At 40.8% G+C, this 24135-nt stretch overlaps 2 long non-coding RNA genes across 2 annotated transcripts; both read left to right on the forward strand.

Moving 5' to 3' along the window:
• The first annotated feature begins 485 nt into the window (after positions 1-485).
• Positions 486-2149, forward strand: LOC127327025 (uncharacterized). Its single transcript, XR_007868329.2, has 4 exons — positions 486-576; positions 742-818; positions 1702-1777; positions 1944-2149. It is a non-coding gene; the product is annotated as an uncharacterized lncRNA (long non-coding RNA).
• Positions 2150-19214: 17065 nt separating this feature from the next.
• On the forward strand, positions 19215-20876 carry LOC139837591 (uncharacterized). Its single transcript, XR_011754136.1, has 4 exons — positions 19215-19486; positions 19576-19672; positions 19838-19914; positions 20798-20876. It is a non-coding gene; the product is annotated as an uncharacterized lncRNA (long non-coding RNA).
• Positions 20877-24135: the final 3259 nt, after the last annotated feature.

Raw genomic sequence — 24135 nt, forward strand, 5'->3', positions numbered from 1 at the left:
CTTAGAAGTCGTGATGTCTTAAGACCCTTTCAATACAAATATTATTTGCATTAGCTGATGTATGTACTAGAACTTTCCCACAAAAAGAGATTTTACCGTAAGCTATTACTTAAAGCCACCATGTACAGGATATGATCGAAAGCAAATCTTAGTCACAAGAGATAATTGTTGGGTTGTTGCTTTGTATGTATGTGATACCAAATTCTAGCAATCCATCGAATTACCTATTAAGCAAAAATAAAATGTACTCTCTAAAGGTGTACTAACTTAGAGTCAACTAAAAGAGAGAGCGCGGGGGGGGGGGGGGGGGGGGTTAAGTGCATATCGTCTACATGAATTTCCATGTATATCAGGTTACATATACGACAAGAAAATCTTAAGTCACCCGTAGCAAGGCACGGACATTCAGCTAGTTTCTGTAATCTTGCTGTTTCAGATTCTGGTACGAACTTGTAAAATCCACCAAATCTCGTGTGCAGATCCAAATCGAGTGAATCAAAGTTCCACAGATAGGTATTGAAAAGATCTACAACTTGGCGTTGGTCTCATCCTCAAATTCGTTACGGATTTTGCATGGTAAATAAAGTTCTGCAAACATGCAGAATCACTGTTTGTTAGATTACTCCCGTTTTACCAAACCTTTTTGAGCAAACTAAACGGTGGGTGAAAGCCCTCTCCAATACCTTCATTTTGGCGGTGGTTTCACTTCGATTGACCTCCTGAAACTGAAATGGCTCACAGATCAAGATCTGGTCAGATCTGACTTTGTCGAATTAAACCAGGAGCTTGGAGACGAATTTTTGAATGAAACCAACTGGGTAAGAACCACCTATTCAATACCTTTCAGATGCAGCAGACCTCATATTTTTATGATTTGTGTATGATTTTTGATGAATTAAACTTGTTCTGTATGTTCTGCAGACATGGCTGTTAGCTTTTAATGCATCAAAAATCCATTTTTGAACCTAATTGAGTGATTCCAATTCTGTAGGATTACTGAATGTTTTCTTAATCATCTCCGACAAGTTTCAAACCTTTATCTGTTCTGCAACTCCAAAGTTAAAGCAAATGGTGAAAACATGCAGTAAACTTGTCAATCCATTTGTGAGAGTTTCAGAAATAATTTGAACCCAAATCCAATTGTGTTTGCATCTCTGTTTAATTACCTTTCAAATGCAAGTAGCCTCATATTTTTAGGATTTTTCTACGATTTATGGCTTACAGATCTTGTTTTCTGTACAGTCAGATTCAAGGAAATTCCTAAAATTGTATGTTTAATGTTTTTAGGTGATTCCAATTGGGTTAGTCTTGTATTAGTACTGGCTATATAGGAAAAATAGTATTAGTCTCTGTTCATACATATTTGTTGCTGTTAGTAATGTTTTTGTGTGACATGCATTGTTGAAGCAAAACTTTTCGGTTTATTTAAAACCCTTGACCAACTCTTTTTAGTAAAGATGGGCAACCTTTGTTTTATGCTTGCAAAACAACACCTCTGCAACCTAACTTTAGCTCTTTTGTTTTGCTTAAGTTTTCAAATGATGTGGCATATGGTTTGCTTCCTATTTTTGTATAGTGTTAAGTGAGCAGATTAAATTAGGAAAACTGATTTCTACTTTTCCAAAAATGTTTGAAATTATGTTGTGAATGTTTGTGATGCCAAACTAATGCTCTTGTCCTCTTCATGATGTTATCTACCAGGGGATAATTGGTTTATACCATGGTGATAACCGAGAGAGGCAATTGCTAAGTTGTGATGCACTCATACCTCTACTAGGTAAATAAATGGGGTTTTCTAAATTAAAACTCTTAAATTTGTTTTGTGGTATCTATAAGTCCTTAGTAGGCTATACCTTGGCTGCATGATTAGTTGTTGATTGTTGAATGTTGTCTAGTTGATGCAATGTGATTGATTGTGTTCCTTTTATATTTTCCGGCGATAGATGCGAACAATTCCGGAGAAGAAGAAGAAGTGGAATCAGACGAGGATTTTATTTATATATGTTGTTGGGATTCTTATATTGATGGAGTTGAAGAAGTACATGGACAAATAAGCCAAGGCAAGCCATCTTTTGATCTCCGATTCGGTGTCTAGTTGGATGTCATTTGTTGATATCCAAAGCACCTTGATTCTATGAGTGTTGTTCTCTTTATTATTGTCATCTATGTTTGGTTGCTAGTGGAGTACTCCCTAGTGGTGATACTCCACTATTGTCTTTGTGATTATGAGATGCATGGTATCATGGCCGTGCTATTCCACTTGGTTATCTTGTATGCTCACCTTGAGCATGTTCCATCTCGAGATAGTAACTTACACCACACCCACCACTTTTGTAGTATAGAGGTATCAATGTCATGATCTTGGTGTATTCTCAACTTGAGAGGAGTATGCCGTGTACCCATTGGAGAATATGTTGGATAGTGATACTCCACTATCTAAGTTGTATATTTAGCACCACAAAATCTGAAAGTATAATCTTCCTTGTGTGGTCATAGTACATGCTTACCTTAAGCAAGTACGATCCACTCCATTACTCCTTTTCACACCATCTATGGCGTGATGACTCTCATCTCGGCCGTAGTGCAATAGTAGTTCAACTCATGAAACTTTAGGTTGGGAACCCCTCAAGGTTTACCTTGTTGTAAATGTTTATGAAAACCTTGGGTGAGTTAACCCAAGTGTATGGTTTATAAAAGCAAAGGATCTTGATAAAGATGTTTGGGAAAGATGTGTAAGTAGGTTGGTTGAGCAACCATGGTGTTGTGGGAAATCGAAAAAGGGTTTGCAAAAAGGAGCACTGCGTATAAGTGTTCGCCGTCCCAACTTTTAATCGCGCAACCACATTATCCAAAGTGGGCATGGGCTTAGTCCGTAGTTCGTTGAGATTGGCATAAGCACCCTTCACAACTCTCTAGGGAGGGTCAAGATGACCTCCGACGCCGGGTTGCGCTCTGGAGGAGGCAATACACTGTCTTAACTGATAGCCGGACGAGTACTGAGGGTCTTCCGACGTGGCGCCGGAGATACGCTCAAAAGGAGGTATGCTGCCGGGGTGCCGGGAAGGGGTAAGCCCGCAGGGAAGGACTTGTGCCAATGGAGACGGGCGAAAGACTATGACTGGTTATCCGAGTCTCGCATACTTTTGTATGATGATCCGGGGATGATCCCGGCGGATTTATCAGTTCTTGTGGGGAAAGTGCGCAAACTCTGCAGAGTCAAATCTATTCGAATAGCCGCGTCCGCGGTCATGGACAAGTTGAAATGGCCATACTTAACCGGGGCTTGAGTTTTGTTTTTGAACAAATGTTTTGCAAAGGAAGTGTTGTGTTTGTGTGTACCGGAAGGGTACGGGAAAAGGGCGTGTGTTGACCATATGGAGATGGTCGAGGAAAAATGAGGGCTAAGTGGGGAACTCTTTCCTAAATGTTTCTTGAAGAGGAACTCTTCTTTAACAAAGATATAGAGGTGTCATAAGTATCTTTTGAAGTATCTTCTTCAATAAAGATAGGGGTATGTCATAGGAATTCTCTAGCATTCCCATCAATTGAGATGGACTTATGCTACCTCATCTTCTATAAGTGTCCCCATCAACTGAGATGGCGGCATGCTACCTTTTCCCCCTCAGAAGGTTGATTAGTTGTCCTAGAAACTGACGCTCTTGTGCATGCTTATCCACAAGAGAAGCTGATTCTCTTCCTCATGCTATTTCCACTAGAGAAAATATCCCTTCCTTCTTGTCTCCGTAGATTAGCATTTGTTATCTTGCACTCTTGCAAAGTACCTTCTTGATGGTTTGCGAGTACAATTCCAAATGTACTCACGGCTTTGTCCCTGGCTATTTACTTGGCCAGACTTGGAGGAACACGACGGATGAAGAAGGAGTTGGCGACGTCTATGCGAGCTAGGAACGTCTTCCCAGTCAGTTGCCTGTAGGGTTATGGCAGATGACTTGGGTACTGCGATGCTGAAGTGATGATGCTACTCTGATGTTTAGTTAGGCCCTTCGAGGCTATTATGTAAGTATCGGTCATGTGACCATGTTGTAATTTTCTTATTCTGCTTTGTAATGGATGGTGTAATTTGATATCAGTTCGGTTATGTGTTCACGGCGCACTGATCATGGGATCGTGAACTGTATACATAACAGGGAATTTCGGACAGCTAGTCCGGGGTCCCCACAGAGCTGGTATCAGAGCTATCCTGACTGTAGGAGACCTTAGTTAGCATGGACGTTAGTTAGGAAACAATTACTTGGGGAAAACTATTTATGAAACAAATTGTTTCTTTAGTCGGAAGTATAGCTCCTACTCCTCTTATTTATTCAAAGTTTCTAAATTCTTATCTCTCCGCTTTATAAAAAGGTTTGAAAATTCATACTCTATTGTCTCATCCATTTCAAACCTACATGATGGACGATGTCCCCAACTCAGACCGGAGACTCGAACTCGAAGATGGATCAACCTTTTATGAAGTCTCACGTATCTCCAACGACAACTATTGAAGATCGGACGCCGACTTAGTCCTGCACATAAAGGGATAATAAGATCATGCCTTTGGTTGTCACCAAAGCCTGTCAAGGAGCTGACCTTCTTCCTCCGTGGACTTGCACTTTTTGCAGTCGTCAGGGATCAAGTCCTCAGTTTCTTGACTAGTAATTTTTAGGCCAGCCACGAGAAGATCTCAACTTCGGGAGTATCTCAACAGCTACCCCTTCGAAGACCTCACGTTCTTGGGATGTTGAGACTAGAAGTTCTACACGGGTTTCGCCTCCGCCTCAACATCGATGACTCAACACCAGGCCTACTTCACCACCAACTGCTTCGAGAGTCCTGGTTGAAGTCAATATCAACAAAATGAAGACGTCCGGATAGGTGACCAGCTCCCACACATATAGGATGGATAGGACAAACTCAATCGCTTTGATTGAGCTACCCCCGCGCATTAGGAATTTCTGGGTACTTAGAGTACCATGTTTAGTTTGATGATTGCTTGTCGTTCCCTAGTGTGCTACCTTGAGTGTTTGTATCTGTTTGTTGTGTGCATGTATGTCTTGCTATTTAGATGTTCCCGCCCTTTTTAATTGTTTGAAATTTGTAAAACAGAAATTAAAAACGGAAATCTGCCAGTGTACTGTTTTGCTAATAAAAATAGTTTGGTAGCTCCGATTGATGTGATTCCAATTGCTCTAGAACCAGTATGAAATTATCTTTCCGATGCCACTGACCTTGTATTTTTAGGATTTTTGTGCGATTTTTAATAAATAAAACTTGATCACTGTTTCTGGTTAGTATTTTGAGTCTCAAAAATTGAGAAATAAATATTTTTGAATGATTCCAATTGTGTTGATCTTGTTTTGTTACTGTGCATCTAGGAAAAATACCAGTAGCCTCTGTTAGTAGTATTCTGACTCTGGTTATGGTTGTATGGGTGTCACATGCCATGATAGGATTAAAGTTTGCCTCGCCGATGTATTGCTAACTGCTAGTTAGTTGGGTAGATTAACGAAAGACTCTAACTCTAAACCCGTTAGCAGTTGTTTTTCAAACGTCAGGGAAACTAACTCAGACCCCTATCTACGCTGACTACTTTCAAGGTCATCTGAAGCATCTCTACTATGCCAACGAAGCAGAAGCCCCTACCTTCAAGAGTGACTGCACCTCGGCGAGAAGACTTACTAACTTGGTCTAACCTTGGTATATAATCGCGCTAACCTCGAGGATATCTTTTTGAAAACCACCCCCCCCCTCTAACATGCCATCTAACAAGCTGAGAGGACAATAGCGTCAAAGCCAAGCTACATCACATGGTTCATCTGGTCCTCATCAAGTGAAGCTCAGGAAGATGCCGGAAGACTGGAGATTAAATGATAAATTGCCCGCTCCCTTCTTAGCTGATATAAGACAGCACTGATGACCCACAAGTATAGGGGGTGTATCGTAGTATCTTCGATAAGTAAGAATGTCGATCCCAACGAGGAGCAGAAGGTGTTGACAAGCAGTTTCGATGAAGGATTCACTGTAAATGCTCACAGACAAGTATTCAGGGGGTTTTGATGTAACAGTTGAATAAAGTACGAGTATGTAAAGTGCGAGAGTAACAATTGCAGCGAGTGGCCCAATCCTTTTTAGCACAAAGGACAAGCCGGTTTGTTTACTTATAATGACCAAACGTTCTCGAGGACACACGGGATTTTAGTCTAGTGCTTTCGCTACATACGGCTAAATAATCTTCATTGTTATGATAAGTGTTGTGTGGGTGAACCTATGCTAATGTACCGCCCTTCCTAGGACTAATACATACTTGTGATTATACCCCTTGCAAGCATCCGCAACTACAAGAAAGTAATTAAGAATAAATCTAACCACAGCCTTAAACTCTGAGATCCTGCGATCCCTCCTGCATCGATATACCAGCGGGGGTTTAGGTTTCTGTCACTCCGGCAACCCCGCAATTAGCAAACGAATACAAGATGCATTCCCCTAGGCCCATAAATGGTGAAGTGTCATGTAGTCGACGTTCACATGACACCACTAGAAGAATAACACCACAACTTAAATATCATACCATTGAATATTACTCAACCATAGTTCACTACTAACATTTAGACTTCACCCATGTCCTCAAGAACTAAACGAACTACTCACGAGACATCATATGGAACATGATCAGAGGTGATATGATGATGAATAACAATCTGAACATAAACTTGGTTCAACGGTTTCACTCAATAGCATCAACAACAAGTAGAGATCGATACCGGGAGAGTTTCCCCTATCAAACAATCAAGATCAAACCCAAATTGCTACGGCGGTGACGGTGTCCAGCGGTGATGACGGCGGTGATGATGGTGGAGATGATGATGATGGTGATGGCGATGATGTCCAGCTCGATGACGGTGACGATGGCGTCGATTTCCCCCTCCCGGAGGGAATTTCCCCGCGGATTCCTGCCCGCCGGAGAGCTCTTTTCTCTCTGGTGTTCTCCGCCCCGCAGAGGCGGCTGTAACTCTTCGCGAGGTACCCTCTGTGGCTTAGGTTTTCGGACGAAGGATTTCGCGAAGAAAAGGAGGCGAAAGGGGTCGTGGGCCCCCCAAACCACATGGCGGCGCGGCCAGGGCATGGGCCGCGCCGCCCTAGGGTGTGGGCCCACCTCGGGTCCTCCTGGCCCCTCCTTCGGCTTCCTTCGTCATCTTGAAAAATAGGATTTTTGGTATAATTTCCTTCCACGCTTGATCTTCCGAAATATTGCATTCTCGACGGTGCTTTTTCCAGCAGAATCTCGGCTCCGTGCTTGGTCCTCCAATAATGATGAAACATGCAAAATAGATGAAATAACATAAGTATTGTGTCCCAATATGAAATATATCAATGAATAACAGCAAATTATGATATAAAATAGTGATGCAAATTGGACGTATCAACTCCCCCCAAGCTTAGACTTCGCTTGTCCCCAAGCGAAACTGAGCTCGATAGACAGGACCACATGTTTATGGAGTGAAGAGTCGATAAATAAAATACGGACAAGAAGCATCATATTCATTCACACAAGACATTATAGTAAACAACCTCTTATAACTCAACTTGAAACAAGTATAGGGTAATCACAAGTAAAGGTGCATAAGAAATCATAATTGGTGATGGCAAACTTCGTTCTTGGTCAGAGAACAATTAACAGATTATACTTATCTCATTGAGCAGCGCTCTCATGTTAAAGTTTATAAGGCACAACTTGCATACTCAATCATAATGGTCTCTTCATAATCATTGATAACGTGCAAAGCTATATTCATTCAGATAAAACTTGTACTAAACAAGGAAGAATAAAAGACATGATGAAGCAAATCACAATATAATGGTTTGATCACAACTACTCAAATGCTTGCTTGAGATGGAGGGAAATAGGTTTACTGACTCAACATAAAGTAAAAGACAGGCCCTTCGCAGAGGGAAGCAGGGATTAAATCATGTGCTAGAGCTTTTTCAGTTTTGCAATCATATAAAGAGAATAAAAGTAACATTTTGAGAGGTGTTTGTTGTTGTCAACGATTGGTAGCGGGTACTCTAACCCCCTTGCCAGACAACCTCCTAAGAGCGGCTCCCATATTATTTTCATTTTGTGTGGCACTCCTTCCAACCTTTCTTTCACAAACCATGGCTAACCGAATCCTCGGGTGCCTGCCAACAATCTCATACCATGAAGGAGTGCCTTTTTATTTTAGCTTTATTATGATGATGACACTCCCCCCAACCTTTGCTTACACAAGCCATGGCTAACCGAATCCTTCGGGTGCCGTCCATCAATCACATACCATGGAGGAGTGTCTATTTAGTTTAATTAATTTGGGACTGGGAATCCCATTGCCAGCTCTTTTTGCAAAATTATTGGATAAGCGGATGAAGCCACTAGTCCATTGGTGGAAGTTGCCCAACAAGATTGAAAGATAAAACACCACATACTTCCTCATGAGCTATGAAACATTGACACAAATAAGAGATACTAAGTTTTGAATTGTTTAAAGGTAGCACATGAAGTATTTACTTGGAATGGCAGAAAATACCATGTAGTAGGTAGGTATGGTGGACACAAATGACATAGGTTTGGGTTAAGGTTTGGATGCACGAGAAGTATTCCCTCTCAGTACAGGTCTTTGGCTAGCAAGGTTAATTAGCAAGCATAAGAGTCGAGGGAAACAAACAAATATACATATGATAGAAACAATCATGCATCTTCCTTGTAAGCACAAAAAATCTTAACTTCAGAATAATAAGCTATGAGCTAACAAGAAAGAAAGACAATGAAACATCTATATGTATTTCTCTTTTCTAACTAAACCTCAAAGTGTTGTTGCTATTGACCAATGCTAAGTTTGCCAAAACCAAATAGATTTATTCAATGCTCCCAAAGTGATACCAATACTAACAACAAGGTAAATCATATAGTAGAGATTGCAAACTAGAATAAGATGTGCAATATGTAAATGATAGGACTTCTCATTAATATTCCATAACGATAACTCACACCAAGGGATACATAGATAACCAACTAAAGAGAGATACTTCCAACTGCAACCCATCTTATATGATAACTTCCCTACTCATGATATGATACTACTTGACAAATAAAAGTAAAAGGTAGTGATAATGTGATACCGCGGCACTCCCCCAAGCTTGGAACAAACCAAGGGGATGCCAATACCGATGATGAATTACTCCTGCGGAGATGGTGGTGATGAATTCCCGTCATCAAACTTCCAAGGAAGAGGCTCTCCATCAAGAAACGACATCTTGGTCTCGGGGATCCTGAAACTAGCAAAGACACTTATGTATTTAAACCTGTTTTCATACTCACAGTTCTGATTCTGAAAATCATAGAGTTGTGCTTGGAGCTTGTTGGTGGTGTCGTGAAGTGAGAGGATGTCGCTCCAAAGCTTTGCAGTTTCCTTCTCATGTTCAGCAATGAGTTCAGACACAATCCTGTGGAAGATATCCACCTCACGCTCAGCCATCTTCTTGTATTTGAAAACCTCTTGTTCTAGCTTCTCCATCCTGTCTTCCAAGCTTCCTTCTCCTTTAGGACCCTGGACATCCTTGACCTGCAGTTCTCCTTCAACGAGCAGCAACTCCTTGGGGTGCATCCTCAGCTCCTCCATGTACAAGTTGCCAACATCCTTGCTGGAGCTGTCCTTCGGAGTTTCCGACGAAGACATGATGGCTCTAGATCCGAAGCAAATCCTGGCAGAAACAACTCGAAACAAAACACGTCGAGAAAACGATATACGGACCTCCAGGGGTCCGGGGGATTATATAGCAAAATTTTTCACGACAAACGGAAAGTACCAGATCGAACCAGAGTCGGAAAGGGGCGACGGGGCGGCCAAACCATAGGTCGGCGCGGCCTGTGCTTGGCCGCGCCGGACTATGGAGGCGCCCACTCGTGCGTCCTTTCCACTCCGTTTCGAACTCGTAATTTTTCATATTTTTCAAAAACAGCAAAAATATTGTTCGGAAAGTAAATTGCGTACTTTTCATTACCGATCGTTACCTATTCAAAGTCGAGTTCTGGCGGACTGTCAATTTACCCTTTGATGAAAGCTTCCGGTGTTTCCACTTGAATAATATCAACATCAACATTATAGGAATCACCTGAGATATAATGCTTGAGTCTTTGTCCATTCACCACTTGCGTAGCATTGCCTTGGAGAGAGCTAATTTTAATTGCTCCTGAACGATACACCTCCTCGACAACATATGGTCCTTCCCATTTCGAGAGTAATTTCCCTGCAAAGAATCTGAGACGAGACCGATACAATAGGACTTTATCCCCAATATTAAATTCTCTTTTGATAATCCTCCTATCATGCCATTTTTTAACTTTCTCTTTAAAGAGTTTAGCATTTTCATAAGCTTCACTTCTCCATTCATCTAGAGAACTTAATTGCAACAACCTCTTATCACCGGCAAGTTTAGGATCTTTATTTAATTCTCTAACAGCCCAATAAGCTTTGTGCTCTAGTTCTAAAGGTAAATGACAAGCTTTCCCATAAACCATTTTATAAGGTGACATTCCCATGGGATTTTTATAAGCAGTTCTATAAGCCCAAAGTGCATCCTTCAATTTACTAGCCCAATTCTTTCTAGTTTTATTAAAGGTCTTTCCCAAAATAGATTTAATCTCTCTATTTGATAATTCTACTTGACCACTAGTTTGAGGATGATAAGCGGAAGCAATTCTATGATTAATACCATACTTAGCAAGAGTTTTTCTAAAACCTCCATGAATAAAATGAGAACCTCCATCAGTCATAATATATCTAGGTACTCCAAATCTAGGAAAAATAATATCTAAAAGCATTCTTAAAGAGGTCTCACCATCAGCACTTTTTGTAGGTATAGCTTCCACCCATTTAGTAACATAATCAACAGCAACAAGTATGTGAGTGTTACCTTCCAAAGACGGAAAAGGTCCCATGAAGTCAAATCCCCAACAATCAAACGGTTCAATAACAAGAGTATAATTCATAGGCATTTCATTACGTCTGGAGATATTACCAACCCTTTGGCATTCATCACAAGATAAAATAAACTTTCTCGCATCTTTGAAGAGAGTTGGCCAATAAAAACCTGATTGTAGAACCTTTTGCGCGGTTCTTTCTCCGGCGTGATGTCCTCCATAAGCACTACCATGACATTTACTCAATATCTCCTGTTGTTCATATTCGGGAACACATCTTCGCATAATACCATCCACTCCTTCTTTATATAAGTGTGAGTCATCCCAGAAATAATGCCTCAAATCATAAAAGAATTTCCTCCTTTGCTGAGCTGAAAAGGTCGGAGGCAAGTACTTGGAAACAATAAAGTTAGCATAATCAGCATACCAAGGACTGTCTCGCGAGCTCACCTTTATTACAGCCAATTGTTCATTTGGAAAACTATCATTAACAGGAACAGGATCATAAGCAATGTTTTCCAATCTAGACAAATTATCAGCAACAGGATTATCAGCACCCTTCCTATCTACAATATGTAAATCAAATTCTTGCAAAAGAAGTACCCATCTAATAAGCCTCGGCTTAGCATCTTTCTTTGTCATTAGGTATCTAATTGCAGCATGATCAGTATGAATAGTAACTTTTGAATCAACAATATAAGATCTAAATTTATCGCAAGCAAAGACTACAGCTAATAATTCTTTTTCGGTTGTAGCATAATTTCTTTGAGCAGCATCAAGAGTTTTACTAGCATAATGAATAACATTCAGCTTTTTATCTACTCGCTGTCCAAGAACAGCGCCTACAGCAAAATCACTAGCATCACACATAATCTCAAAGGGTAAGTTCCAATCAGGAGGTTCAACTATAGGAGCAGTTGTTAAGGCTTTCTTAAGAGTTTCAAAAGCTTCCTTACAATCATCATCAAAAACAAATGGTACATCTTTTTGAAGAAGATTAGTAAGAGGCTTTGAAATCTTGGAGAAATCTTTAATAAATCTCCTATAAAACCCAGCATGACCAAGAACACTACGAATACCTTTAACGTCCCTTGGATAGGGCATCTTCTCAATTGCTTCAACTTTAGCTCTATCAACTTCAATACCTCTCTCAGAAATTTTATGTCCCAATACAATTCCTTCATTAACCATAAAGTGGCATTTCTCCCAATTAAGAACAAGGTTAGTTTCTTCACATCTCTGCAAAACTTTATCAAGGTTTCGCAAGCAACTATCAAAAGAATTCCCATAGACGGAAAAATCATCCATGAATACCTCTACAATACTTTCACAAAAACCATGAAAAATAGCAGACATGCATCTTTGAAAAGTAGCAGGAGCATTACATAAACCAAAAGGCATACGTCTATAAGCATAAGTTCCATAGGGACAAGTGAAAGTGGTTTTCTCTTGATCTTTAGCTTTAACAGCAATTTGTGAAAACCCAGAATAACCATCAAGAAAACAAAAATGAGTATTTTTAGACAATCTTTCTAGCATTTGATCAATAAATGGTAAAGGGTAATGATCTTTCTTAGTAACTTTATTAACTTTTCGAAAATCAATGCACATTCTATACCCTACAACTACTCTTTGAGGGATGAGCTCATCATTATCATTAGGCACAACAGTCATTCCTCCTTTTTTGGGAACGCAATGCACAGGACTAACCCATCTACTATCAGCAATAGGATATATAATACCAGCTTCAAGAAGTCGTAATACCTCATTCCTTACCACTTCCTTCATCTTCGGAATTAGACGACGCTGATGTTCAACAACAGGCTTTGCATCATCTTCCATATTAATAGCATGTTGGCAAATAGAAGGATAAATCCCTTTCAAATCATCAAGAGTGTAGCCAATAGCTCCTCGGTGCTTCTTCAATATTTCCAATAACCTTTCTTCCTCAATCCCTGAAAGCTTAGAACTAATAATAACAGGATATATTTTCTTATCATCAATATGAGCATATTTAAGATTATCAGGCAAAGGCTTTAAATCAAAAACAGGATCTTCCTTTGGTGGAGGTGTTGTACCCAAATCTTCCACCGGTAAATCATGCTTGAGAATAGGTTGGCGAAGAAAAATTTCCTCAAGCTCATCTCTTTCTTTCCTAAAAACTTCACTCTCGCTATCCTCCAAATGTTGCTGCAAAGGATTGTTAGGAACAAGAATGATAGATGCACATTGCTCCATTTTAAAATCATTACTAGGCAAATCAGCTTTATAAGGAGTTTTAGTAAATTTAGAGAAGTTAAACTCATAAGATTCACCAGCAAATTTAGTCAAAATTTTCTCTTTCTTGCAATCTATAATAGCTCCACAAGTATTTAGAAAAGGTCTACCAAAAATAATAGGACAATAATCACTAGCAGCAGAACCAAGTACCAAAAAGTCAGCAGGATATTTAATCTTACCGCATAAAACTTCCACATCTCGAACAATACCAATTGGAGAAATAGTTTCTCTATTAGCCAGCTGAATAACCACATCAATATCTTCAAGTTCACAAGAATCAATTTCGTGCATAATCTCCGTGTAAAGCTCATACGGAATAGCACTAACACTTGCACCAATATCACATAATCCATAATAGCAATGATCACCAATTCTAACAGAGATAGCATAGGAACACTAGCTTGTTTGGGTTTATTAGGATGTGAAACAATATTAGAAGCATCTTCACAGAAAATAATATGACCATCCTCCACATTTTCAGTCACAAGATCTTTAATTATTGCAACAAAGAGGTTCAACTTTTATTTGTTCTTCAGGTTCTACATGTTTCTTTTCACTTTTATGAACTGCACTATTTATAACAGAGTACTCCTTCATTTTAGCAGGGAAAGGAGTTTTTTCAATATAAGCTTCAGGAATAACATGATCAGCAGTTTCAACTACAACGCATTTATTAATAGATGAATCAATTTTATCTTTATACGGTTCATGATACTTATCAAAATTCTTCTTTGGCAATTCATAATGAGAGGCAAAAGCTTTATAAAGATTTGCAGCAACTTGAGAATCAAGACCATATGTAGCACTCATATTACGAAATTTATCAGTATCCATAAAAGCTTCAATGCATTTATAATCATAAATTATACCCGATTCTCTATCCTTGTCGTTCTCCCAACCTTCAGTATTTTCTTGGATCCGATCAAGAAGGTCCCTTTTAAACTCTTCTTTGTTGCGTGTAAATGATCCAGAACAAGAAGTATCCAACAAGGTCTTGTCTTGAAAAGAAAGTCTTGCATAGAAATTATCAATAATAACATTACCAGGAAGCTCATGAATGGGGCATTTGAGCATTAAAGACTTCAATCTCCCCCAAGCTTGGGCAATACTCTCTCCATCATGAGGCCAAAAATTATATATGCGATTCCGATCCTTATGAATTTCACTTGGAGGATAGAACTTAGAATAAAACCGGGGCACAATATCATTCCATTCAAGAGAATCCCCATTATCCAATAATTTATACCAATGCGCCGCTTTACCAGACAGCGATAAAGAGAATAGTTTCTTCCTCACTTCATCCATAGCAATACCTGCACATTTGAATAACCCGCATAATTCATGCAAAAACAAGAATGATCACCGGGATGGACAGTTCCATCCCCTTCATAGCGGTTATCCATAACACGTTCAATAATTTTCATAGGTATTTTATATGGTATTACTTCCTCACCTGGCGCCTCATCCACTACCGTTGCAGTAGTAGTAGATTTCCCAAATAAAAATTGAAGAGAAGATCTCTCCATAATGACTTATAGCAGCAGGCAGAAATAAAATCAGCACAACAAAGAAAGGTTTTCCTTACCAATTCCACTTACCAATAGCGCTTCACTCCCGGCAACGGCGCCAGAAAATAGTCTTGATGACCCACAAGTATAGGGGGTGTATCGTAGTATCTTCGATAAGTAAGAATGTCGATCCCAACGAGGAGCAGAAGGTGTTGACAAGCAGTTTCGATGAAGGATTCACTGTAAATGCTCACAGACAAGTATTCAGGGGGTTTTGATGTAACAGTTGAATAAAGTACGAGTATGTAAAGTGCGAGAGTAACAATTGCAGCGAGTGGCCCAATCCTTTTTAGCACAAAGGACAAGCCGGTTTGTTTACTTATAATGACCAAACGTTCTCGAGGACACACGGGATTTTAGTCTAGTGCTTTCGCTACATACGGCTAAATAATCTTCATTGTTATGATAAGTGTTGTGTGGGTGAACCTATGCTAATGTACCGCCCTTCCTAGGACTAATACATACTTGTGATTATACCCCTTGCAAGCATCCGCAACTACAAGAAAGTAATTAAGAATAAATCTAACCACAGCCTTAAACTCTGAGATCCTGCGATCCCTCCTGCATCGATATACCAGCGGGGGTTTAGGTTTCTGTCACTCCGGCAACCCCGCAATTAGCAAACGAATACAAGATGCATTCCCCTAGGCCCATAAATGGTGAAGTGTCATGTAGTCGACGTTCACATGACACCACTAGAAGAATAACACCACAACTTAAATATCATACCATTGAATATTACTCAACCATAGTTCACTACTAACATTTAGACTTCACCCATGTCCTCAAGAACTAAACGAACTACTCACGAGACATCATATGGAACATGATCAGAGGTGATATGATGATGAATAACAATCTGAACATAAACTTGGTTCAACGGTTTCACTCAATAGCATCAACAACAAGTAGAGATCGATACCGGGAGAGTTTCCCCTATCAAACAATCAAGATCAAACCCAAATTGCTACGGCGGTGACGGTGTCCAGCGGCGATGACGGCGGTGATGATGGTGGAGATGATGATGATGGTGATGGCGATGATGTCCAGCTCGATGACGGTGACGATGGCGTCGATTTCCCCCTCCCGGAGAGAATTTCCCCGGCGGATTCCTGCCCGCCGGAGAGCTCTTTTCTCTCTGGTGTTCTCCGCCCCGCAGAGGCGGCTGTAACTCTTCGCGAGGTACCCTCTGTGGCTTAGGTTTTCGGGACGAAGGATTTCGCGAAGAAAAGGCGGCGAAAGGGGTCGTGGGCCCCCCCATCCTCATGGCGGCGCGGCGAGGGCCGGGGCCGGGCCGCCCTAGGGTGTGGGCCCACCCTGGGTCCTCCTGGCCCCTCCTTCTGGCTTCCTTCGTCATCTTGAAAAATAGGATTTTTGGTATAATTTCCTTCCACAGTTGATCTTCCGAAATATTGCGTTCTGACGGTGCTTTTTCCAGCAGAATCCTGGCTCCGGTGCTTGGTCCTCCAATAATGATGAAACATGCAAAATAGATGAAATAACATAAGTATTGTGTCCCAATATGAATTATATCAATGAATAACAGCAAATTATGATATAAAATAGTGATGCAAATTGGACGTATCAAGCACCGACCCGCAAGCTGAAGATTGTCTTCGACGACCTCTGCTGCTGCTTCATATGGTTACCAACTAGGTGTTTCATCAACTTACTAACTCACCGCGCGTCCCATATGGTTTAGTTAACACGTGAGTGCCTCTTGAAGTTGTGGTCTGCACGTCGCCCCTGAAGATTCTTCGACTAAACAAGGAAGATCGACGACTTCTTCAGAAGCCCCTGACAGGACCGCAAGGCAGACGCTCTGAGTTTTTTTCAAAAGGATCGATGAAAAATCTTAAGGGTGGAAGACTCCGTCTTCCACTAAAAGTTGGAACTAACCCTAAAATTTTAAACCCTTCTAACACACCGTTGGAAACGTGGGATGCACTAACCCCTCTTGAAGCCGTGGACTGCACAACGCCTCTGAAGATGTTTTCAACTCAAGACAGGAGATCAATGGCTTCTCCAAAAAGCGCCCGACAAGACCCGTGGCCGAAGCTTACCGTTTTTAACGCCCCCTCCCCGATGAACAATTTTAAGGGTGGAAGACTTTGTCTTCCACTAAATTTAGGCTAACTCTAAAAAGTATTCAACCCTGCTCAAGCACCACTGGGTGCACTAACCCTCCCATAGTCTTGAACCTCCGCTAGGATAATGAAGAAGCTAGAGATCCAACACCTGCATGGAGTAGTCAACCTCTTCATGAAGTTCGCCATCGGCAGGAATCCATCATGTCTCCCAGAAGCTGAAGTTGCGACCCTCTCAACAACGGCACGCCGACAGAAGAATGGAGTCTAACTTTCGTTAAGGTTTACAACCCCTCTAGTTCCGCGCTCAGTAATCTCTGGACGAGATTATTTTAAGGGTGGAAGATCTGTAACACCCCAACTTTTGCAACCTTGATTAATTGTCCTTAATGCAAAAATTAGGGGGAACAAAAACTTTTTCTTTAGATTAATTTAGATGAATTGCCTTGATCTGTTTGTTATGATGAATTGCCTTGATCTGTTGGTAGATGAATTATCTTGATTTGCTTGTGAGTTTTGTCTTGAGCTACCTCATAGAACAACACCCCTGGTGGTTAAATAAGCAACTCACCAAATAAAACACATGTGTGGCTTAGGAAGAATTGTTTTCCTTTTTACTACATCAAACCTCTCTCCTGATGACAACATGAGTGTGCCATCTTGATTTTCCTCTTGGTGGTACAAGATAGCTCAATCATCCTTAATTCAAAACTAGGGATCATCTACCCCTAGCTACCTCCCTCTCTTATACCCACTCATCCTTGTTGGTTTTGAGGCCATGTCGACCATCTGTGTTGACAGGCTTAAAATGTCCAGACTTTGGCAATTGATCTCTAAGCACCCACAACTGTTTTTGTTGACCTAAATGCATGGATCTCATCTGTGCATCTCCCTCTACAATTTCCACGTCCTGCATGTCTCATTCTACCCCTGCCACTCTGATATCCAACTTGATCTTATACCCTATCCAGTGTTTCAGCACTAGATCACTTCTTCCTCTTTAACCTCTTGTTTTTATTTTAATCCAAGTTTAATCTTCACAAAACCAAGAGTGGGAATGATGGGTACATTTTGTAGCCATCATTTACCCTTGAGAACACTCCTCCTTAAATTAGTTCTCCTCCTCAAAAACTCTATTGTTTTCCTTCTCTAGTTTTGATCACAACACTACTTCTAGTTTTATTAAATATTTTCAAGAAATTTCTTCAAACAAAACTAAGAGCTGAAATGGGTTTTGTTTTTCATCCCATTTCTACCAATTACTGATTTCTAAAACATTCTCTCTATTTTGCCTTGTTTCAACAAAAAGCTTGTTTATGGTACCTATACCATTTCTTGTTTTCCTCTTGTTTATTTAACATTTGAGAAAAACTCTACTTTACTTGGGAAAGTAAGTAGAATATTTTGAACTCCTATGTTCCACTAGTTTTCTCTCAACATTTTCAAATTCCATTCCACTTGAGTTCATTACCAATTGTCCCTAGACAATTGAGGTGATTCAAATACTTTTCAAATGAATTCTTTTTCAAATGGCAATTCTTGCACATCTTATGCACCTCTCTGACCTACCACATTGTACCCCCTCATCCTCCAATTCTTGATCCAATGGATGATAATTTGATACTTCCAAATGGACTCCCTTATCCTTTCAACTAAACTCTGGACTCAGGGAGAAATTCAAACCACTCCAAATTGACCTCTCATTGGAGAACAAGTTATATTTCATCCTACCCATCTCAATCCTCTATTCTTTTCCATCATCACCTTGACCTCATGAATTGATGATTTATGTCATCATACTCATCCTTGTGAGTATATGGTTACGTCACTCACCATCTCTCTTAGTCTTGCTCTACCATTGTCTCAACCATCATCACCACCATCATCTATTGGCCAAATTGATAATTTGATCAAAGTACTTTATTCTTCAACATTGGCACCAATGTTTATTATCATTTCTCTTCCTAATTTAAAGACACCATCAAACCATTTTTAGCTAACCATCCCAATCCTCAATCTTGGTCGGCCATGCCATGCATGGCACACAAGCATCATGCTTCTCCATCTCGCTCTCCCTCATTGTTCATTTTTGTTTGGCAAGGATGGAGCCGGCCAATTTTTGTATGCATTCAAATTTTGGCCAGCACTACCTCCTCTTTTTCTTCTTATACAAGCCAGGCCTCCCAACTACCCCAACAATTAAATGGGCAGCCACCTTCCTTGGCCAATGAAAAAGGGAGGCAGCCACCCCTCTCCCTCTATAAAAGCCCCCTAGCCGGCCACCCCTCCACCTTTGGCCCTCATTTCTCTTCTCTGCACTCCCTCACACTCTCCTCCTCCTCTCTCCCACGAGCTGCTGCTGCCCCTTGCTCCCATGGCCGGCCATGGCCATGGAAATCCACCAAGATGAAGCTCTCCCCCTCCCCCAAGCTTCCCCTCACCATGAGAGCTTCCCTCTCACTCTCTTCTCCCCTAACCCTAGCTGAATCCCTCTCTATTTCTTCTTCCTCCATTGCTAAGATTGGATCTTGATGCAGGTGCATGTTGGTCCAAGCATGGAGAAGGTTGAGCAATCCTCAGATCTGAAGTTTTTGAGCAAAGTTCGTCCAAATCCCTGCAGTAATTTCTGTAATCTTGCTGTTTCAGATTCTGGTACGAACTTGTAAAATCCACCAAATCTCGTGTGCAGATCCAAATCGAGTGAATCAAAGTTCCACAGATAGGTATTGAAAAGATCTACAACTTGGCGTTTGTCTCATCCTCAAATTCGTTACGGATTTTGCATGGTAAATAAAGTTCTGCAAACATGCAGAATCACTGTTTGTTAGATTTCTCCCGTTTTACCAAACCTTTTTGAGCAAACTAAACGGTGGGTGAAAGCCCTCTCCAATACCTTCATTTTGGCGGTGGTTTCACTTCGATTGACCTCCTGAAACTGAAATGGCTCACAGATCAAGATCTGGTCAGATCTGACTTTGTCGAATTAAACCAGGAGCTTGGAGACGAATTTTTGAATGAAACCAACTGGGTAAGAACCACCTATTCAATACCTTTCAGATGCAGAAGACCTCATATTTGTATGATTTGTGTATTATTTTTGATGAATTAAACTTGTTCTGTATGTTCTGCAGACATGGCTGTTAGCTTTTAATGCATCAAAAATCCATTTTTGAACCTAATTGAGTGATTCCAATTCTGTAGGATTACGGAATGTTTTCTTAATCATCTCCGACAAGTTTCAAACCTTTATCTATTCCGCAACTCCATAGTTAAAGCAAATGGTGAAAACATGCAGTAAACTTGTCAATCCATTTGTGAGAGTTTCAGAAATAATTTGAACCCAAATCCAATTGTGTTTGCATCTCTGTTTAATTACCTTTCAAATGCAAGTAGCCTCATATTTTTAGGATTTTTCTACGATTTATGGCTTACAGATCTTGTTTTCTGTACAGTCAGATTCAAGGAAATTCCTAAAATTGTATGTTTAATGTTTTTAGGTGATTCCAATTGGGTTAGTCTTGTATTAGTACTGGCTATATAGGAAAAATAGTATTAGTCTCTGTTCATACATATTTGTTGCTGTTAGTAATGTTTTTGTGTGACATGCATTGTTGAAGCAAAACTTTTCGGTTTATTTAAAACCCTTGACCAACTCTTTTTAGTAAAGATGGGCAACCTTTGTTTTATGCTTGCAAAACAACACCTCTGCAACCTAACTTTAGCTCTTTTGTTTTGCTTAAGTTTTCAAATGATGTGGCATATGGTTTGCTTCCTATTTTTGTATAGTGTTAAGTGAGCAGATTAAATTAGGAAAACTGATTTCTACTTTTCCAAAAATGTTTGAAATTATGTTGTGAATGTTTGTGATGCCAAACTAATGCTCTTGTCCTCTTCATGATGTTATCTACCAGGGGATAATTGGTTTATACCATGGTGATAACCGAGAGAGGCAATTGCTAAGTTGTGATGCACTCATACCTCTACTAGGTAAATAAATGGGGTTTTCTAAATTAAAACTCTTAAATTTGTTTTGTGGTATCTATAAGTCCTTAGTAGGCTATACCTTGGCTGCATGATTAGTTGTTGATTGTTGAATGTTGTCTAGTTGATGCAATGTGATTGATTGTGTTCCTTTTATATTTTCCGGCGATAGATGCGAACAATTCCGGAGAAGAAGAAGAAGTGGAATCAGACGAGGATTTTATTTATATATGTTGTTGGGATTCTTATATTGATGGAGTTGAAGAAGTACATGGACAAATAAGCCAAGGCAAGCCATCTTTTGATCTCCGATTCGGTGTCTAGTTGGATGTCATTTGTTGATATCCAAAGCACCTTGATTCTATGAGTGTTGTTCTCTTTATTATTGTCATCTATGTTTGGTTGCTAGTGGAGTACTCCCTAGTGGTGATACTCCACTATTGTCTTTGTGATTATGAGATGCATGGTATCATGGCCGTGCTATTCCACTTGGTTATCTTGTATGCTCACCTTGAGCATGTTCCATCTCGAGATAGTAACTTACACCACACCCACCACTTTTGTAGTATAGAGGTATCAATGTCATGATCTTGGTGTATTCTCAACTTGAGAGGAGTATGCCGTGTACCCATTGGAGAATATGTTGGATAGTGATACTCCACTATCTAAGTTGTATATTTAGCACCACAAAATCTGAAAGTATAATCCTCCTTGTGTGGTCATAGTACATGCTTACCTTAAGCAAGTATGATCCACTCCATTACTCCTTTTCACACCATCTATGGCGTGATGACTCTCATCTCGGCCGTAGTGCAATAGTAGTTCAACTCATGAAACTTTAGGTTGGGAACCCCTCAAGGTTTACCTTGTTGTAAATGTTTATGAAAACCTTGGGTGAGTTAACCCAAGTGTATGGTTTATAAAAGCAAAGGATCTTGATAAAGATGTTTGGGAAAGATGTGTAAGTAGGTTGGTTGAGCAACCATGGTGTTGTGGGAAATCGAAAAAGGGTTTGCAAAAAGGAGCACTGCGTATAAGTGTTCGCCGTCCCAACTTTTAATCGCGCAACCACATTATCCAAAGTGGGCATGGGCTTAGTCCGTAGTTCGTTGAGATTGGCATAAGCACCCTTCACAACTCTCTAGGGAGGGTCAAGATGACCTCCGACGCCGGGTTGCGCTCTGGAGGAGGCAATACACTGTCTTAACTGATAGCCGGACGAGTACTGAGGGTCTTCCGACGTGGCGCCGGAGATACGCTCAAAAGGAGGTATGCTGCCGGGGTGCCGGGAAGGGGTAAGCCCGCAGGGAAGGACTTGTGCCAATGGAGACGGGCGAAAGACTATGACTGGTTATCCGAGTCTCGCATACTTTTGTATGACGATCCGGGGATGATCCCGGCGGATTTATCAGTTCTTGTGGGGAAAGTGCGCAAACTCTGCAGAGTCAAATCTATTCGAATAGCCGCGTCCGCGGTCATGGACAAGTTGAAATGGCCATACTTAACCGGGGCTTGAGTTTTGTTTTTGAACAAATGTTTTGCAAAGGAAGTGTTGTGTTTGTGTGTACCGGAAGGGTACGGGAAAAGGGCGTGTGTTGACCATATGGAGATGGTCGAGGAAAAATGAGGGCTAAGTGGGGAACTCTTTCCTAAATGTTTCTTGAAGAGGAACTCTTCTTTAACTAAGATATAGAGGTGTCATAAGTATCTTTTGAAGTATCTTCTTCAATAAAGATAGGGGTATGTCATAGGAATTCTCTAGCATTCCCATCAATTGAGATGGACTTATGCTACCTCATCTTCTATAAGTGTCCCCATCAACTGAGATGGCGGCATGCTACCTTTTCCCCCTCAGAAGGTTGATTAGTTGTCCTAGAAACTGACGCTCTTGTGCATGCTTATCCACAAGAGAAGCTGATTCTCTTCCTCATGCTATTTCCACTAGAGAAAATATCCCTTCCTTCTTGTCTCCATAGATTAGCATTTGTTATCTTGCACTCTTGCAAAGTACCTTCTTGATGGTTTGCGAGTACAATTCCAAATGTACTCACGGCTTTGTCCCTGGCTATTTACTTGGCCAGACTTGGAGGAACACGACGGATGAAGAAGGAGTTGGCGACGTCTATGCGAGCTAGGAACGTCTTCCCAGTCAGTTGCCTGTAGGGTTATGGCAGATGACTTGGGTACTGCGCTGCTGAAGTGATGATGCTACTCTGATGTTTAGTTAGGCCCTTCGAGGCTATTATGTAAGTATCGGTCATGTGACCATGTTGTAATTTTCTTATTCCGCTTTGTAATGGATGGTGTAATTTGATATCAGTTCGGTTATGTGTTCACGGCACACTGATCATGGGATCGTGAACTGTATACATAACAGGGAATTTCGGACAGCTAGTCCGGGGTCCCCACACAAGTTGTATACACATGTCGCTGTCCAGAACCCGAGGCCCCAAAGTGACAGAAATTAGGACAACCGGAGGGGAAGGCAGTGATGTGAGGATCACATGTGTTCACGGAGTGTTAATGCTTTGCTCCGGTACTTTATTAAAAGGAGTACCTTAATATCCAGTAGATTCCCTAGAGGCCCGGCTCCCACCGGCTGGTAGGACAAAAGATGTTGTGCAAGTTTCTCATTGCGAGCACGTACGACTATATACGGAACACATGCCTATGGATTGCTTAGTACTTCGACACCGTTTTATTATTATCTGCAAATGCCCTGCTTTGATTGTTACATGAGTTTCTCTCATCCATGCAACGCCCGTCATCCATCCCTGTGCCTACAGTATTTTAATCATGTTGTTTTCTATAATCACTACTGCTGTCTTTGTTCCACTGCTGCTGTTATTTCACTAATGTTACTGCTATAAAATGTTACTAGTGATAAACTCTTGCGAGCAAGTCTGTTTCCAGGTGCAGCTGAATTGACAACTCCGCTGTTAAGGCTTTCAAGTATTCTTTGTCTCCCCTTGTGTCGAATCAATAAATCGGGTTTTACTTCCCACGAAGACTGTTGCGATCCCCTATACTTGTGGGTCATCAGTCGGATCTGCGATTTTGCTGAGTTTTGAGTGGTTTTGGTCCATTGATTTCGTGTCCCTAGGGTTGATCTACCTTTCCCTTGCATTTTTAGCCTTCAATTCCATCGATTTCGTCGTTTTGGTCAGATTTGGGTCCATTTCGCGAAGATCAAAATCGTGTTGTTCATCAGGGACCGGCACTGCCACCCCTGCTAGGCCGGCACTGCCACTGAGGCTGGTATTGCAGC

This window comes from Lolium perenne, chromosome 3, assembly GCF_019359855.2.
Source record: "Lolium perenne isolate Kyuss_39 chromosome 3, Kyuss_2.0, whole genome shotgun sequence".
Taxonomy (NCBI): Eukaryota; Viridiplantae; Streptophyta; class Magnoliopsida; order Poales; family Poaceae; genus Lolium; species Lolium perenne.